The following is a 12,798-nucleotide window of genomic DNA, read 5'->3' as shown; positions in this document are numbered from 1 at the left end:
GCCTTTGGAACAGATGTGCGTCTCTGACTCTGCGCCCCTCAGGCCTGTATCACAGATTTATCGCTTAATTATGGATAAGGCTGAGCAATCGCCTCCAAGGTATGTGGGGGCGTGGGAGTCGGAGCTACGCACGACCTTTGCTCCCTCGGACTGGACGACTGCTTTTACCATGTGTCACCGACTGTCGGTATCATGTAGGGCGCAGGAGACTAACTTTAAATTACTATCCCGGTGGTACAGGGTTCCTTCTACTCTGCACCGCATGTACCCCACTGTACCGGACTTATGTTGGCGTTGCGGCGCACCTGGTGGAACAATGACCCATATTTGGTGGTCGTGCCCCTCACTGACCCGTTTCTGGGAGGTAGTGGTTGCCCGCATCGCCTCCATTACTGGTGTGACATACATGAACCACCCAAAAGCCCTCCTACTTTCCATACTACCCGCCACTAGGAGAACCCCCTCTAGGGCTCTGGCACACTTCCTCCTCATGGCTGCGAGAACTGTCATACCCAGACATTGGAAAGACCCTTGCCCCCCGACCATTTCTGAATGGTACAGGGAGATACTCTTCTTATGCCGTATGGAGGAACTGATGGCAGACTCCTCGGGTAGACAAGAAAAATACACTACGATTTGGCTTCCCTGGCTCACTTTTGTTAACTCACCCCTCTACGCGGCGGATGATGGTATTTGAGGGAGGTGTGGTAACCCTCTCGTGGACCGGGACCGGAGTGTTGGGGTGGTGGCTGCACCCTTACGTAGCGATTCAAGTGAGTACCCGAGTTCTGATGTTTCTCCTCCCTCCTCTCCCAACTCTCCTTACTTCTCCCCTTGTCGTCTTCCCCAGCTCTTTCCCTTTACCCCTTTACTTTATTTTATTTAAATTTTATTTTATTATATCACTGACTTTTATCTCTTCCTAAACACATAAGGATATAGAGACATGTTTATCGACAGTTTAACTACTTGTTTGTCCTGAAGCAACTTGTTAGTATCCACGGCATTGTATATTGTCCCCAGATGACAATCTTTTCCTATTGATACTTTGTACCAGATGTTCATCGCCTTATCTTTTTCATGCTGTTATCCCTATTGACTCGACTGATGAAGATTCTCATTGAGTACTCTAACAATGCTCTTTGCTACTGTTTGTATACTGCTCAATTAATAAAACCCTTCTGAATAAAAAAAAATAAATTCATCCGTTACAAACGTCCGTTAGAAAAGCCCTGGTGAACGGCCGTTAAAGAATCCCATTAAAGTCTATGGGATGTTTTGATTATCCGTTATGACCCGTTATAGTCCGTCATGAATAACGGACGTTGGTTGTGACAGAAGAAATAACGGCACATGCACTAATTTTTCTTCCGTCACAAGAAACTCCCAGCATGCCCACACAGCTGAAGGCTGCCCCGGCATGCTGGGAGTTGTAGTTTAGCTGATTGGACCACAACTCCCAGCATGCCCAGACAGCTGAAGGCTGCCGGGGTATGCTGGGAGTTGTAGTGCAGTGAAGGGACCACAACTCCCAGCATTCCCAGACACCTAAAGGCTGCCCAGGCATGCTAGGAGTTGTAGTTTTACACAGGTATAAAGTAGTTAGCGTAGTGTTAGCGCGATTTTAGCGTAGTTAACATAGCGTTAGCTCAATTTTAGCGTACCTTTAGTTTAGTGTTAGCGCGGTTTTACAGTTTTTAGCGTAGCATAGTGTTAGCGCAGTTGTAGCGTAGCTTATTGTTAGCGCAGTTTTAGTGTATTTAATGTAGCTTAGTGTTAGCGCAGTTTTAGTGTATTTAGCGTAGCATAGTGTTAGCGCAGTTGTAGCGTATTTAGCATAGCGTAGTGTTAGCGCAGTTTTAGTGTATTTAACGTAGTGATAGCGCAGTTTTAGTGTATTTAGCGTAGTGTTAGCGCAGTTTTCGTGTATTTAGTGTAGTGTAAACGCAGTTTTAGCGTATTTAGCGTAGCTTCGTTTTAACGCAGTTTTAATGTATTTAGTGTAGTGTAGCATTAGCACAGTTTTAGCGTATTTAGCGTAGCGTATTGTTAGCGTAGTCTTAGAGTAGTGAGCGCAGCGTAGTCTTAGAGTAGTTAGCGTAGTGTAGTGTTAGTCCAGTTCTAGCATAGTTGGCGTAGTTGTACACGGGTATAGTGTAGCTAACTTAGTTTTACAGGCAGATAAAGTGTAGTTTAGAGAGTTTAGCGTGGGGTGTAGCTTAGCTTAGTCATAAAGTGAAGAGGCTACAACTCCCAGCATGCCCAGACAGCCAAAGGCTGTCCGGGCAGGATGGAAGTTGAAGTTTTGCAAAAGTATCAGAGGCAGTTGCGCTCTGCTACATTAATGTAGTATACGGCCACCTGTATAGATGGCTGGATACGGTGATCACAAGGCCACTTACCCACCTCCGTTCCTGCTCCGTCACTGGACTACTAGCAATGCAGGAAGATGACGGAGCTCGAACGGGGGTGGTAAGTTAGGCTCTCCAGGTACTAACCCATTTTTTTTTTGTGTTTGTCTTCTCGTTTCAGATACGTGAATGCTGAGGACTACATCGGAATCGGTGGACTACAACGATGACCTGCATTTTTTTCTTTTCTTTTAATAAAATGGTTAACGAGGGCTGTGGGGGAGTGTTTTTCCTAATAAAAATATTTTAACTTGTGTGTGCTTTTTTTCTTTGTTATTACTTTACAGGCTTAGTAGTGGAAGCCGTCTTGCAGACGGAGTCCATTACTAAGTCAGGGCTTAGTGTTAACCCCCAAAAACAGCTAGCGCTAACCCCGAATTATTACCCCGGTACCCAACACCACAGGGGTACAGAGAAGAGACGATACCAACAGGCCCAGAGCGCCAAATATGGCGCTCTTGGGCCTAGGCGGTAACAGGCTGGCGTTATTTAGGCTGGGGAGGGCCAGTAATAATGGTCCCCGCCCACCCTGGTAACGTCAGGCTGTTGCTGTTTGGTTGGTATTTGGCTTAAAATGAAAAGACGGGGAACCGCACACATTTTGTTTTTTATAAAAATAAAAAAGTGTGGTTCCCCGTCTTTTCATTTTCAGCCATTTTTATTAGGAAAAACACTCCCCCACAGCCCTCGTTAACCATTTTATTAAAAGAAAAGAAAAAAATGCAGGTCATCGTTGTAGTCCACCGATTCCGATGTAGTCCTCCGCATTCACGCATCTGAAACGTGAAGACAAACACAAAAAAAAAATGGGTTAGTACCTGGAGAGCCTAGCTTACCACCCCCGTTCGAGCTCTGTCATCTTCCTGCATTGCTAATAGTCCAGTGACGGAGCAGGAACGGAGGTGGGTAAGTGGCCTTGTGATCACCGTATCCAGCCATCTATACAGGTGGCCGTATACTACATTAATGTAGCAGAGCGCAACTGCCTCTGATACTTTTGCAAAACTACAACTTCCATCCTGCCCGGACAGCCTTTGGCTGTCTGGGCATGCTGGGAGTTGTAGCCCCTTCACTTTATGACTAAGCTAAGCTACACCCCACGCTAAACTCTCTAAACTACACTTCATCTGCCTGTAAAACTAAGTTAGCTACACTACACCCGTGTACAACTACGCCAACTATGCTAGAACTGGACTAACACTACACTACGCTAACTACTCTAAGACTACGCTGCGCTCACTACTCTAAGACTACGCTAACAATACGCTATACTAAATACATTAAAACTGCGTTAAAACGAAGCTACGCTAAATACGCTAAAACTGCGTTTACACTATGCTAAGTACACTAAAACTGCGCTATCACTACGTTAAATACACTAAAACTGCGCTAACACTACGTTATGCTAAATAAGCTACAACTGCGCTAACACTATGCTACGCTAAATACACTAAAACTGCGCTAACACTAAGCTACGTTAAATACACTAAAACTGCGCTAACACTAAGCTACGCTACAACTACGCTAACACTATGCTACGCTAAAAACTGTAAAACCGCGCTAACACTAAACTAAAGCTACGCTAAAATTGAGCTAACGCTACGCTAACTACGCTAAAATCGCGCTAACACTACGCTAACTACTTTTTACCTGTGTAAAACTACAACTCCCAGCATGCCTGGGCAGCCTTTAGCTGTCTGGGCATGCTGGGAGTTGTGGTAACTTCACTGCACTACAACTCCCAGCATGCCCGGGCAGCTTTCAGCTGTCTGGGCATGCTGGGAGTTGTGGTCCCTTCACTGCACTACAACTCTCAGCATACCCGGGTAGCTTTCAGCTGTCTGGGCATGCTGGGAGTTGTGGTCCCTTCACTGCACTACAACTCTCAGCATACCCGGGCAGCCTTCAGCTGTGTGGGCATGCTGGGAGTTGTAGACCCTTCGCGGTCTAATCTAAGCTAAACTACAACTCCTAGCATGCCTGGGCTGCCTTTAGCTGTCTGGGCATGCTGGGAGTTGTAGTCCTAAACTACAACTCCCAGCATGCCTGGGCAGCCTTTAGCTGTCTTGGCATGCTGGGAGTTGTAGTCCTTTTGCTGTCTAATCTAAGCTAAACTACAACTCCCAGCATGCCCTGGCAGCCTTTAGCTGTATGGGCATGCTGGGAGTTGTTGTCCTAAACTACTTTCACTTTTAATACCAAACTATGCTAAACTACACTAACTACAGCCCTACGCTATTTGCGTAGTGCTGCGCATGCGCAGTACAAATTTAGCTGCACTCGAACCTATGCATGCGCAATGGCTAGCGCTGCGCCCGAAGAACTTTAAATCTGTTTCCCGTTTCCTGAGCTAACAGGGAGCGGGGAACAGAGCCGCGGGCGGGCGGGGTGGATGGCTCGCGCAGGCGGAGGACACGCGTAACACTGCTAGCGGGCACAGGGGTCCCGTTAGCAGTGAACATTGCTCGCGCTGGCGGGTGACACTGACTGTCAGCTTGTGCAAGGGGCACACAAGCTGACAGGCGCAGCGGGGACACATAACACTGCTAGTGGGCACAGGGGTCCCGTTAGCGGTGAATAGTGATCGCGCTGGCGGGTGACACTGACTGTCAGCTTGTGCGAGGGGCACACAAGCTGACAGGCGCAGCGGGAAGGACACAGTAAATGGATTGACTTCTGTGGCTCCATTGCGCTCTCGGAATCGGGCCACAGACGCCATAAGAGCTCTGTGCAGCTTCGGGCTATCACAGGGAGAGATCCTCTCCCTGTGATAGCCCAAGTGAGACTGCCGTGAGCTGCGATGCCTGATGGTTAAATATGTCACGTGACACTCGCACACACCCCCCCCCAGCCCCCGCAGTAACCAATGGTTGGGGGGTGGTGTGCGAGTGCCAGCCTATAGAATGTGATGGAGGCAGAGCGCTCGAGCAGGGAAAACTGCTGAGTCACTCCATCACAATCTATGGCAAATTACAATCCACGGCACTGCACCGGCACTATGCGCTGCTAATAGAAATACTTTTCATTCATACTGCGGTAGGGGCATATGTATATAGAAGAGCTGCGAGGGCACAAATACATGCACTGCGGGGGTATATATTTAATGCGCCAGCGGGTAAATATTTAATGCGCAGGCGGGGGTCATACCTAATGCGCTGCTGGGGGGCATAGATATATAGGCTATATGTCTGCCCCCCCCCCCTCTGCAGCGCTATATATCTTGCCCCCCACAGTGCTCTTTGGCCCCTGCTACTCTCAAAGTTCATTTTTCAATCTCTCGCTGAGAGCCCTGATCGGCCATTCAGGGCTTCCCGCGGGGGATTCAAAAATGAAAGTTAAAACACACTGATACATCGCAGGGTTGCCGCCGGCAACCGTGCTTAATAACTTTTGATCGCATCGGGTCTCAGAAGTGAAACCCGGTGCGATCAATCCCTCAGCCCCTGTACTACAACCCCCATCATGGAACAGATTCGAGGGAATATACTGGCAGAAGATGAGTCTCCCCTTAAAACTGATAAGAGACTCATCGGCCGAGAGCTCCCTGAGGGGTACGTAGGACTCCAAAATTTTGGCCCCAAAGTGATCCATGACCGGCCTCACTTTGTAAAGCCGGTCATAGGCGGGGGCATGCCGCATTATCAGTGTAATGGAGGCATTTCCAAATGGCCTCGAGCCGCTTCTGTGTCATTACCATACTGTAAATCGGGGTCTGGCATAGGATGTCCCCGCTCCAGTACTGCCTGACACAGTTTTTTTTGACCAGGCCCATATGCAGCACGGGGCCCCAAAATGTCCTCATTTTGGCTACATCAATGGCGTACCATTCATTGGACCTAGCCAAAAACGAATCAGGGGGGTGGGCAATGAACTGTTAGGCATACAAGTTTGTTTGCTCCACCATTAGATTGACAAAGCTGTCACTGAAAAAATAACTAAAATAGTCTATTTCAGTGTATTGTGTGTATGTGTGTGTGGAAGGGGGGGGTGTGGTATGTGTGCTTGGTGTGAACTTTATATAAGGGTGTGTGATTACAAATCACACACTGTTATTAAAATAAAATAAAAAACGCTGCAGCAAAAAAAAAAAAAAAAAAGGGGGGGGGGGGGGAATCCAGCACCCTGAACCCCTAATAGGGCCCGGGTCAATGCCAGGCATCCCATCCCGGTCCCCCCCACGGGCGTACAAGGACTCAGGGCGTCGGGGCATGAGTCCATAAGTGGTTAATGCATTAGGGGAGATTTATCAAAACCTGTGTAGAGGAAGAGTGGTGCAGTTGCCCATAGCAACCAATCAGGTCCATTCTTAATTTTTTCAGAGGCCTTTTAAAAAAGGAAAGAAGCGATCTGATTGGTTGCTATGGGCAACTGCACCACACTTTCTCTACATTGGAAGTGATGAATCTCTCCCATTGAGTTATATATATATATATATATATATATATATATATATATGTTATAATTGTGCAGCTCATAGCTACACGTATATTTGTTGTCGGCCTGCTTGGCTTAGATACTGTATAAGTAACCGGTATTTTTCTACACAACATAAAATCTTCTGTAGTTCTGTATAGCAATTGGATGTCACCATGTATAATCTGTATAATGTAGATACTAAGCCCAGTGCAGATACACATGATACTAAGGATGATATTATCTGTGTGTGCTGTGGCCATGCCCACTGATGTCACACATGTGATGTCATAAATCTATAGAATCTTGGGGCTAACAAAAACGGCTGCAGCCTTGACTTTGTTGAGGGAGTTGTATCACAGCAGTGATAGTGATGGCGAGCAGTGGAAAGCGATCAGCAAAGCGCAAGTTTGACCAGGTGACCGAGGATACCACCAAATCGGCTAACCCATTCCAGCCAACACCGGCCAAAAGAGCTCCGCCCGCTTTGGCTCCCAGACCAACCCCGGCTTTAACATCTCAGCCGGAGGACATGGAGGTGGAGGGGAGACAATTCCCTGATGATATCGAAATGTATGATCTGGAGCCAAAGAGGAAGAAATTCGCATATGATGCGGATGGAGCTTGTGTAATGACCGATATGAGCTGGATTTGGAAAAGGAGAAGGTAGATTCTACTTCTCCCGGAACATCTATAACATCTATTGGGGAACTCTCTTGAGGTAAGAACTTTACTGCAATGATCTCCTCTTCTCATACTCTTCTACTATTGCTCAAATACTAAATATTTCTTTATTTCTTTGCATTCTGTGTAGTTTCCCAATAACATCTATAACATTTGAGACTCTCCTGAAGACTCATCCGTTGAGGAGACCTCAGTGTAGTAGATTAGCAGCACCCGGCACATCTGATACTGCGCCTTCCAGCCTCTCCACAGAGAAGACATCACTGGGCTCCGATCTTAGAACATTTTAAGATACAGCGCCTTCCAGCCTCGCCATAGAGAAGACATCACTGTGCTCTGATCTCAGAACATTTGAAGATACAGCGCCCTCCAGCCTCTATGCAGAGATGACATCACTGTGCTCAAATCTCAGAACATCTTACATTTTGAGATTTAATAGTAAACATATTTATTTTTTTACCATATGTTATTGTGTTTTATTGCATTATTACTAAGTCTAATACTCGGGACAATGTATCATGGCATAGAAAAGTGACATATATTTGCACAAGGCTTGTTTTAAGTGAAAATTTGCAACCTTACCAACTTTTAAGTGCAGCTAGGGTTGCCACCTGGCCGGTATTTTACCTTTACAGCCGGTATTTTAGACTCCCTGCCGGTATGTGTTATATTATAATACAGGTAATTCAATGGCCGGTATTTCTCTAAGCCCTCTGTGTTGTGAGGGAGAGAGCTAACCCCGCCCCCTCCCTCTGCCAGCTGAGCTGTGATTGGTGGAGACTTCTCCCTCACGCACAGGCCTGTCATCTGCCTGCACAGAGCTCAGCACAGTAGGTTTATCAAAACCTGTCCAGAGGAAAAGTTGCTGAGTTGCCCATAGCAACCAATCAGAGGCCTCTTCAAAAATAAAAGAAATTATCTGATTGGTTGCTATGGGCAACTCAGCAACTTTTCCTCAGAACAAGTTTTGATAAATTTCCCCCATAGGGAGGTGTGTCTGTTCAGCCTGTGCCTCCTCCATCCTTGAGCCTCAGGGGGGTACAGACAGAGCACACTGGGAGTTGTAGTACTTGCATTTTTACAGTCCTCTATGACTCTGCAGCTTCTGTAGATGTATGAGGCTCAGCCTTGGGGTCAGTTCATGCTTCGAAGCACCTTTCACTGAATTAAAACCCAAGTCAAAGATGACTTCCTGTTTTTCTCAATATCCAAATATCCACATTTTTGTGGATATTGTCACCGAAGAGATCAGCAAAATCCGCCCTGATAGGGGCAGAATTCACTCCAACTTGGAGAAAGATGAGCAACTGGCCCTGACTAATTTAAGAAATAATGATGACATTGTCATTAAGCCCAGTGACAAGGGCGGCAATGTGGTCGTTATGGACAAACAAGAATACATCAGTATTTTACGGGCACAATAGATTTATTCTTTCACTTTTGGAATTTATTCTCACACATAATTATTTCCTTTTTAATGGCACTGTCTATCACCAAACACAGGGCACCGCTATGGGGGCTTCTTGTGCACCTAATTATGCTAATTTGTTTTTAGGGTGGTGGGAGAGCACATTTGTTTTTTCTGAAGATTTGATTTTATACACAGAGCACATTTTATTTTTTTGAACGATACATAGATGACGTCCTTATTTTGTGGGACGGGTCACCTGAACTCTTTCAGGAATTTATCACGATATTGAATGACAACGACATCGGTATGTCCTTCACCTCGGAGATTGGAGGGAGAAGTATTAATTTTTTGGATCTGACAATTTATATTGATGACCGGAACCATATTCAGACGGACATCTACCGTAAGCCCACTTCCACCAATTCCCTCCTACACTGGGATAGCTGGCACCCGGGGTCTCTTAAAAAGAGTATACCGGTCGGTCAGTACCTCAGGGCCAGGAGGAACTGTTCGGAGGAGAGCAGTTTCCAGAAAGAAAGCGCGAACTTACTCAACAGGTTTAGACAGAGGGGCTATCCCCGTAAACATCTTAAACAAGCTTATCACAGAGCTTGTCATTCAGAAAGAAACAACCTATTAACGGGTTCTAGACCGATTTATTCATCCAAAAAAGTAAGGTGCATTGGCACCTACGATGGCCATACTGATCAAGTGATGTCTGTTCTCAGGCATCACTGGTATCTACTGGCAAGAGACACTGATCTCGCACCCGTTATAGGTACTACCCCAAGTATAACGTTCCGCAGGGGACCTAGCCTCAAGGGCCAACTTGTGCATAGCCACTTCAAGAGTACGGATAGAGGGGAGAGCTGGCTCAAAAATAAGACAGTGGGCACCTATCCCTGTGGACATTGCAGTTTCTGTCGGTACATACAGAAAACCAAAGAAATTGTGAACCCGGTAGATAACCGTATATACCAAATCAGACAGTTCATTAACTGTGGATCACACAATGTTATATATGTTGCCCAATGCACGTGCCCCAAGATATATGTGGGGAAAACAACTCAGGAGCTGCAGAGAAGAATCTCACAACACCTGAGTAATATCAGAACAGCGAAGGATACGCCATTGGTGAGACATATGTTGGCAACTCATAATAGGAGATTGGAGGAGATTAAGTTTTTTCGGTTTGTGTCAATTACAACAAGGACCGAGGAAGGGAAACATTGATACTCGCCTACTACAAGAGGAGGCGAGATGGATTTGGCGACTGCCTAGTCAATCTTCAAGGGGTTTGAATGAAGGCTTTTCTTTTGCAGCTTTTTTATGATAAGCCTTCACACGAATTTTTGATTTTTTTTCCCAAGGATATATTTATTTATTATTTGGCAGCAGCTATTATGATATCTCAGGTCACGTCCATATATTTTGCCCTATAGTCTTCTGCTACTCATATATAGTATTGCGTGCCAGTCGTATATAGGGATCAATAATAATGAGTCAAAAGATATATTATCAGCATTTGGCATTTCACTTAGGTAGATATTGCTACAATTCGTGTCAGGATAGACTAACATCATTTTCAGTATATTGTCATCATTGCCTAATATAATGTATACACCTTTGTCATTGTGGATCACTATGATAGTGGTGTTGTCATCTTACTTTATAGATATCATTACCAATCTTCAAATATCATTTAGGCTACATTACACTGATCCACCCTATGTACTAGGCAATGTATGAGCCAAAATGACGGAGACTTCTAAGTTCTAGTGCATGCGCGGATCTCTAACGCATGCGCTACAGACTAGTTAACGGCAGCACAGACTAAGTTCGCAAAAGCCGGCATTGGACATGCACGGCGCAATAATATGATGGAGGGAGTAAACACAGGCACCAGTGGATGACGAGATGCGAAGCAGATGTGACGCGGACGTGACGGACTCCGGAACATTAAGTGATAGGTGAGTTGTCTACTCACACAGGTGAATTTGAGTATGGGAGAAACTCCATTGGTGATTTGGATAATAACAGGTGTAAAAGAAAATCCCATTGGAGAGCACCAGGACGCACCTTGATGACAAAGGGGAAGGAGGTTTATAAATACCCCGTCCGCCATTTTGGCCGCTGCCATTGCCACCATTGCCTCTTGAAAAAGCCGCGGAGGCGGCGAAACATGTAGAGTTTCGTCTTTAAAGCGATACCAGTTTGTTACCTTTCATATGACTAGCTACTGCAGGGCTAATTTCATGGAGAAATAGTGGACACTATTCTCTTTATTCTGACATTGTTAATACTAGGTACACCTGGCATCAGTTTTAACATTTAGCAGTTTTGGGAATTTTTATCTATATTGAATAAAAGTAAATTTTTAGGGGTAAGCAATAGGGGTTTTTCACCCCGGGCTTTGGCCTTGGGGTTTAGTGTTTGAAAATATCGTATGTTGGGGGATTCGGTATGCATGGATTATACTCACGTGTCCTCGCCACTCTGGTCCATCAGTCCACCGCTCCTCCGATGCCGTATCACTACGTCGCTGCTGCCCTGCGCTGTCGCTCTCCATCATGTCCAGGATCGGCCATGGCGATATCAAGTAGTGTTGCTCGCGAATATTCGCAATTCGAATATTATTCGCGAATATCGCATATTCGCGAATTCGCGAATTTCGCGAATATAGCGCTATATATTCGTAATTACGAATATTCGTGTTTTTTTTTTTTTTTCTTCACAGTACACATCACAGTGATCACCCCTCTCTGCTTCCAGCTTGTGTGGTGTAAAGAAGGCTGTAATACTACTGTGTGAGACTGGCGCGCGAAAATTCGCATATACGAAAATTAGCACATGCTAATTTTCGCATATGCGAATGTTCGCGTATGTTAAATTTTGTATATGCTAATATTCACATATGCGAATTTTCGCGCATGCTAAATTTTGTATACGCTAATATTCACAAAAATGTTAATTTGCGCATACGCGAATTTTCGAATATGCTACTTTTCGCATATGCGAAAATAAAACGAGAATATAACGAATATTCGCGAATATATAACGAATATTCGTCCATATATTCGCGAATATTCGCGAATTCGAATATGGCCTATGCCGCTCAACACTAATATCAAGCAATAACGGGGAATGGTCAGATATAGCTCGCGGCTCATAGGAGACCGCCGAGACCTGAGAGAAAAGAAGCGAGTTACCGCATGCAAGGTCGATCCTGGACAGCGCATTTCAGCCCAGAGTATGACACCAGTTTTGCCTAGTTAGAGGGCCCCTGGTCCTAAATATGTTGACCCAACCAACTTCGTCCAGGAACTGTGAGAGAGGAGTAACCCCAGTGCCCCCGGGGACCCCCCTAGGACTATGTCAGTCCAGAGCCTGGTTCAGCAGCATATTAAAGTCCTCCATACACAAAACACGGGCAGCAGGGTAAAACTAGCAGCAAAAGTAACTGCCCCATGTAGGATCCCCATAGTAGCAGGAGGAGGGTTATAGAGAAACAATAGGACAAATGGCATATTATTCAAAAAAGCATAAACAAAAATAAAGCGACCCTGTGAGTCCCTGCGGACCGTGTCAGGATCCCATCGCACCCTCTTGCTAACTAGAAGGGAAACCCCCCTGGAGAATGACATGTGGAAGGAGTGCTGGGAACATTGGACCCAGGGTTTAGAAAACTGACCAGCCCTGTTCGGAGTTAGATGAGGCACGTTTACGGGGGGTGCGGGCTCCTCTACTGTTCCAGGACAGTACCCTAAGATCCGCCATAAGGAAGGATAACAAGCATGACAGCAAGGGGAAAGACAAGAACACATAAGACAGGCAGTCCCCAGTCAGGGCGAGCAACAAGGACAGGTGCGTGGGTAGGCG

This window comes from Hyla sarda, chromosome 4 (assembly GCF_029499605.1).
Source record: "Hyla sarda isolate aHylSar1 chromosome 4, aHylSar1.hap1, whole genome shotgun sequence".
NCBI classification, from domain to species: Eukaryota; Metazoa; Chordata; class Amphibia; order Anura; family Hylidae; genus Hyla; species Hyla sarda.
This window is presented reverse-complemented; position numbering follows the sequence as displayed.